We start from the raw sequence: 7,022 nt of genomic DNA, 5'->3' as shown, positions 1-7,022 counted from the left end.
CTGAATCCTAGTTCTTCTAGTTCTAGTTCTTCTCATCAAGCCTGTGTGTGTGTGTGTGTGTGTGTGTGTCAGCAGCTCCCAGCTGCAGCAGTCAGTTCAGTTTCACTTCAGTGTGACTGAGGGAGGTTTTTGTACGATGGTTTTTCACAGTGTGAACACCCACTGACTGTTGATGTAGTGAGAACTCTGACAGTAATAAACGGCTGCATCTTCAGCCTGAACTCCACTGATGGTCAGAGTGAAGCCAGAGTTTGATCCACTGCCTGAAAAACGAGCTGGAATCCCTGATGTTCTCGAGGTTGCCAGGTAAATGAGAAGTTTAGGAGGTTCTCCTTCTCTCTGCTGGTACCAGGATAAACGGTGGCCATTGCTGTCAGAGTACACATCCTGACTGGTTGAACATGGGAGGGAGACGGAGTCTCCTGGAGCAGATCTCACTGCTGCAGGCTGAGTCACGGTGACCTGACCTCTGGACTCTGAGGAGACACACACACAACCATCAAGCAGCTTCATCTCAGAGGGCCCATGTTGATGGAGGACAGCAGCTGGACCCTCTGGACTTTACCTGTAAAGCAGCAGCAGAGGAGCGTCCAGACGAGGGCGGAGGTCAACGCCATGTTTCTGATGAGCAGATTTCTGTGGCTTCTGTTGTGGTGACGGACAGCTGTCAGTCATCCAGGGTTCAAGTCTCAGGACTATAAAGTGTCCCGGAGCACTGGAGCATGGTGCTGCTGATGCAAAGTGTCTCTCTATGGAAATGTTCAGAGGGACTCAGCAGAGACGTGGACGCTCTGATGCTGCTGCTGCATCCGTCAATCAATCAATCACCTGATCAGAGTATTGATCAGGATGTGTCAGAGCTCCTTTTTAGCTGCTCTGACCTTCATGTGATGAGTACGGAGCCCTGGAGAGGCCAGAGAGACAGAAAACACATGTTGGAGCCAGATGTTGCTCCCACAATGGGATTCATTTGATTTTTTTGATTTTTTAATGATGAACCTCGTTCATTTGTGGTCATCAAATAGAACCGGTTCCAAGTTCTGTATCAGAGGGAACAGGTCTCCTGGCCATGGATTGATGAACTGAGGGAACTTGTTCAAGTCTCTCTTTGGCCGCTCTGGGGCTCCGTAGCTTCCGTGACTTCTCTTCATTTTCAGGTCTAATCTCTTGATTCATGACCATCTAGAATATGGAAGCAGACTTGTTGACCTGCTGCTGTGCTGGCAGGGTTCAAAGCAGCTCAGACGTTTGACTGCTGGCTTCTGACTCAAGTGGGTGTGTGTTTCCCAGTCAGAGAGTCGTGTCTCTACAGTCAGAGGTTTTTGTACGGCGCCTCAATGAGTTTGTGTCACTGTGGTGGACGTTCGGTGGAGGAACCAGACTGGATGTTGGACGTAAGTTTCTGCTCAAACTCTGAGGAAAATGTTGTCCAGTTTGGTTGTAAATTCCATCAGGGAACATTTGCAGCAGAGTTTTTGTGTGTTTTGAACAGTTTGTGTGTTGATGTGTTGAGTTCTCCTGCTTTAACGTGGAGAACAACTCCAAGAAGGTTTCTGTCCAAATTCCTGTCAGACTGAAATTGAACTCCTTGAAGTGTAGAAATGATCCAATGGGTGTCCCTTCAGTTTGAACTGTTTGATGAGTGAGGACTGAAGTCCACATCAAGAAGAACGGACGCTTCCATTTGAAAATGGCCCGGTTTTACATGGTGAATGGAACAGATTTCATTTCATTTCAATGTAATTTTCTAATTTGCCGTTTGCTTGTCACTCATTTGCAGTGTTTGATGAGTGCAGGTTGAAAATCCCCTGTAGAATCATTGGTGCTGGTTGCTTCACTCTGCTTGGAGACTGTCAGCCTCAGTGAGGTGAACCCCTCTGTTCAAGGACTCAATCTGCTACAAGTCCATTCTACCAGCAGCTGAATCAGGGAGATTGGAATGTGTGGGGTTTCTTTGTTCTTCATCTTCATGACTGAACAGAGAAGCTTCAGTTGATGGCAGTTTTCAAAGTGGAGCTGCTGCCAAAGGGGCTTTCCTCCATTGTCAGGGTCCTGGTTCTATTTGGGCGGTGAGGACTCTTTCTGAGCCGCTTCTTGAAGGGAAGTGAAACAATGTGTGAGTGAGTGACTGCTGGAGCAGAGAAACATCTGACAGAAACTCCTTCAAGAGGAAATCTGCTCTCACAGTCCTGGTGTCCAAGCAGCAGGGTTTGATTGACAGCTGCCCCGTCCTCTAATCTGAGCGGTGTCTTCTAGGTGATGTCCCTCCCTCCCTGACGGTGCTGCCCCCCTCCAGCCAGGAGCTGCAGCAGGAGAGGGTCACGCTGGTGTGTCTGGCCAACAAGGGCTTCCCTTCAGACTGGAGTCTGGCCTGGAAGGTGGACGGCAGCAGCGGCGGCGGGGAGGAGAGCAGGAGCCCCGGGGTGCTGGAGAAGGACGGGCTCTACAGCTGGAGCAGCACCCTGAGGCTCCCTGCAGACCAGTGGAGGAAGGTGGGCTCGGTGAGCTGTGAGGCCACCCAGGGCTCCCAGACTCCAGTGTCAGAGGTGCTGAGGAGAGACCAGTGTTCCCAGTCCTGACCTGACTCACTGGGACTCTGAACTCTGCAACAGTTTTCCTCTGTAAACGTTGCCATCAGAATGTTTGCTGCTCCATTTTGATTGTTGCTCTCCAGCTTCAGCTCAATAAAAACCTCTTCATCACATCAGTCCCATGTGGAGCTGCGTTGTTCCAACAACACTGAGCTCTCAGCTCATAGCAGTTCTACAATAAAGGTTCCAACACAATGTTCCATTGATCCATGAACAAAGCAGGCAGTGAGACCATGATGATGTCACATCTGTCCACTGTCCAGATGTCAGATCTGAAAATGATACGATGCCATGTTCCCTTCAACAACAGTCCAGCAGAAAGCCACCATGAAGACCTGAGGAGAAGCAAGGCAGCTCACCACAGTCAGGAACTCCCAGTCACCTCAACAAGGTTTCTGTCCACTCACGTTCAACCAGACCAGCAGATCACCTGCATCCCCACTGCCTCACCACCAGAGGGCAGTAGACTATCAAATCTAGAGGTTCGGTCCATTGTGTCACGATGACATCAAAGACAAAATTCTGAAATCAAAGAGTAAAAAAATATCCTGGGTTCAAAGATTTCTGAAGTCAAGTTTTGGAAGTCGATCATGAACATGAACCTCCAAGTCTGAAGTTTAAACTGGTAGCTGTGGTTTGACTGGTTTGTTGTTTAAGTTACCAGGTTTGTAAATACTTTCCCATTCAGGGCCTTGAATTTCAGGGGAATCCTTGAACCAAGTCATGTCAAAATAAGGGCATTTCTGGTTCCTTGAAGCTGCCTTCGATGCTCAGCCACAGGTAAATCCCTCCTCCTAGTAACAGGACAAAGTAAACATTGTCCCCATGGTAACAGCCTCTCCTCACTGGTCACTACACAGTAGGAACATTCCTAAAACATGGCTGCAGCTGATTTATGCTCATTGTTCACGGGGAAAGGAAAGTTTGTTTGAAGGTGAAAAGAACATTTAGATTATTTTTGATGGTAAAACCAGATTTTACCAGGAGTTTCTCCATTAAAACAGAAATGTTTGAGTTTCAGCTGATTGGACTTCCTCAACAACATTGGATTCCATTCTTCTTTCACTCACAAACCAAAAGCTTGAGACCAAATGAGGGCTGGAATGTAAACTGACTGGTCTCTGGCTCGCGCTAAGGAAGTTAGCATGTTTGTGTTCACCACCCCTTCCTAATAAGATGTTTGGAGTGTGCAGTCAACGCTGGTCTGATCTGTTCAGATTAGCCACACCCTCATTGGGTCTCAGTAAAGTGAGACAGGAAGGTTCCACTTCTAATGGAACATTTGAACGTTTGGAAGGAAGCAAGAGAGCAAACTGGCTTGCAGTGTGGTTCTGGTTCCAGTGACGTGTTCCTGGTCCTCCACCATCAATCCTCTCTAGTTCAGCTCCAACCCACCACAGAGCTCCAGGCTCCTGGAAGACTTCTCTACTTTCCTCTTAACCTCCAGCTGAAACCCAGTTTGCAGTGCTGTTTGTTCCATGCAACTTACCTGACACAAACATCAGCAACACTGCACTGTCATGTCAAAGGTTGGTTTCTATTTAATCACTGAGCAAACGGAGAGCAAACCAAACCCTCCAGGACGCTGCCTCCCAAAAACAATTCCCTATGAATCATTCCATGACCTGGAAAACCACATCTGTCATGAACAGACTGGAATGTCCTGTGAGCAAAGAGTTCTGTGGAGGAAGAAGCAGACGAGGCTTCCAAGACAGACGACGGAACACAAACATGCAGTCCACCCAGGCAACATGGACTCTGAGCAGTTGGTGCAGGGCTGCCACGTTTCATTCACTAGCAAACATTCTATGATACCCAGCAGACTACAAACTACTGGGGTGTCACCATTGACTCTACTTGAAACAACTGGACTCACATCCAGTTTGAAGGTTTCTGACTTGGATCAACTTCATATTTTTATGTAATGGCCTCAAGAAATGGAAAATGTAGAATGTTCATGTCATTACATGTCATTCTCCATAGGGTCACTAGGGGGCAGCACCTACCTGCATCACCAATATGAGCCTTCAGTCTGTCAGGTGGTAGAATTCAGTCAGGGAGCGTCTGCTTGTTGTTTGTTCATTTGTGTTTGTGTCCGTGGTGAAGCCAGAATCAGGCTAGATTTTAGTTCTGATTCACCAGTGAACAATGTGGAAGAGTTTTTGGCTCAGTGGGGCTCACAGACGCTCTGAGAACCTCAGTGTTCTGTGGGTTCTCACTGCGTCTGTTGAAGATGGGTTCTTGTGTCATGTTGACCTCCATCTTTTCCTGTTGCAATAAAAAGATGGTTTCAATTCAAAATTCTCTCCACGCTCTGTAAAATCAACTTGTCCTGACAAACAGTTTTGTTTGGTGTAGTTTAGTCCAATCAGGGACACCTGCTAGCAGGAGGACCAGGAAAATCTGGATCTTGTGTTTGGCTTCAGTGAAACCAAACCAGATGAACCAACAAGTGTTCATTCTGGTGGTTTTCAAACTTTCCAAAGCTGCTTTTATTTTGGCTGTTGAAACTTAGGAACGGTGAGTTCTCTCTTCTTTTTATCTTTAGTTCTGAAACCGTCTGTTGTCACGGTCCAGCAGCGATGCCTCTCGGTTGCTATGGTTACTGAGCTCAGAGAGAAATGAGAGACCGAAGACGAGTTTCCTCCAAAAGTCTCCTCAGCAGAGTCGTGTGAGGACGAGCAGCAGAAGTCTCAGCCTCCTGTCCCCTTTTAGAGCTGATCAGTCTCTCTCTGCAGGGTCCAGTCGTCCCTCCCTGCTGCTGCTGCTGGTTTTTCTTGAAGTTCATTGAAAATCCAAGCAGAAGCAAAGTTGATGTGAGTGACATCGTCAGAGAGAAGCTGCTAATCTGATGAAGGACCACAATCAGGATGAAGAATTGGTGATGAAGATCACAACGTCATCAGCAGAAAATCTGAATCCTAGTTCTTCTAGTTCTAGTTCTTCTCATCAAGCCTGTGTGTGTGTGTGTGTGTGTGTGTGTGTGTGTGTGTGTGTGTGTGTGTGTGTCAGCAGCTCCCAGCTGCAGCAGTCAGTTCAGTTTCACTTCAGTGTGACTGAGGGAGGTTTTTGTTCGATGGTTTTTCACAGTGTGAACACCCCCTGACTGTTGATGCTGTGAAGACTCTGACAGTGATAAACGGCTGCATCTTCAGCCTGAACTCCACTGATGGTCAGAGTGAAGCCAGAGTTTGATCCACTGCCTGAAAAACGAGCTGGAATCCCTGATGCTCTCGAGGTGGCCCGGTAAATGAGAGGTTTAGGAGGTTCTCCTTCTCTCTGCTGGTACCAGGATAAACGGTTCCCACTATAAACATCCTGACTGGTTGAACATGGGAGGGAGACGGAGGCTCCTGGAGCAGATCTCACTGCTGCAGGCTGAGTCACAGTGACCTCTGTTGTGCGCTGAAGAGCGAATTGGTCAAAAATAATGATACTTGATAATTATGAATATAATTGTCAATTAATAAATAAATTAATAATTAATATTAATATTAATTATTCGGGGCACCACCCTGATGAGTTCAGGGAAACTAACATACGACCAAACTTGTAACAGTTACCAGTCTCTAACAGAGTTTATCTACTAACAGTCAATATTCTGTAACATGAACGACCAAGGGACAGCTCTGATGTTGGAGGATGAGATCAAAGCACTGCTATTGCTGAGACACGTGACCACAAGTTGGTACACAAAAGACACTACGACTCCTCTCTTATAATAAAAATATATTTATTAACACAGTGCATCAATCAATCAGCAACACGTTGGTACAACTGTTATCTAACCAAAAGACACAAGTGATAATATGTGTGTGTGTGTGTGTGTGTGTGTAAACGTGTGAGTGACGGAGTAAGGAAGGGGAAGGGGGGAGTCTGGTTGCCTAGCAACCACGTCGCGTCGCAGCAAGGCTAACAGCTAGGCTAGTTAGCTGAGGCCAGCTAGCTGCTAGTTAGCACCGTGGAGGTAGAACTTATGGAATGTTAATAACTCAGCGTAGCGCTTAGCAAGAGAGAGAGAGAGAGAGAGAGAGAAAGAGAGAGAGGACAAAGGTAAACCCAAAAATGTGTGTGTTAACACACTTGTGCAGTATTAATAACCGGTAACACCTTCTTGAGAGGTCACGGTTATTAATAACTAACATCAATAAATAATGTATAATGCTATGTAATTTCTGCTAATTACAGGACTTCGTCACATAAACAGAGCATTCATAGACATCATACAACACACTGAGCTATTTCTCTGCCCAGAAAATGCCTAGTTAAGGGAATCCTTACTTGACCCGGTGGAGCGGTAAGGGATTCGATTTCCATGTTCCGGAGCGCGGTTCAGCTCAACTCGGAGGGCAGCAGAGCGGCGGCGGGGCAGCCTGCAGGGTCAGCTGGAGTTACTGGTGGGAAGGATGAAGAAGCTGGGATGAGCTTTCT

General features: G+C 46.9%; 1 pseudogene; it reads left to right on the top strand.

Annotated features, from left to right (window-relative positions):
- Window positions 1-1,189: 1,189 nt before the first annotated feature.
- LOC147271914 (Ig kappa-b4 chain C region pseudogene) lies at window positions 1,190-2,771 on the top strand (annotated as a pseudogene).
- The last annotated feature ends 4,251 nt before the right edge of the window (window positions 2,772-7,022 follow it).

The sequence above is a fragment of the Aulostomus chinensis genome, chromosome 1 (assembly GCF_037954235.1).
Source record: "Aulostomus chinensis isolate RoL2024-O1b breed Wild chromosome 1, RoL_Achi_v1.0, whole genome shotgun sequence".
NCBI lineage: Eukaryota > Metazoa > Chordata > Actinopteri > Syngnathiformes > Aulostomidae > Aulostomus > Aulostomus chinensis.
Note: the sequence above shows the minus strand (reverse complement) of the source record. Positions and strands in the feature narration are given on the sequence as shown.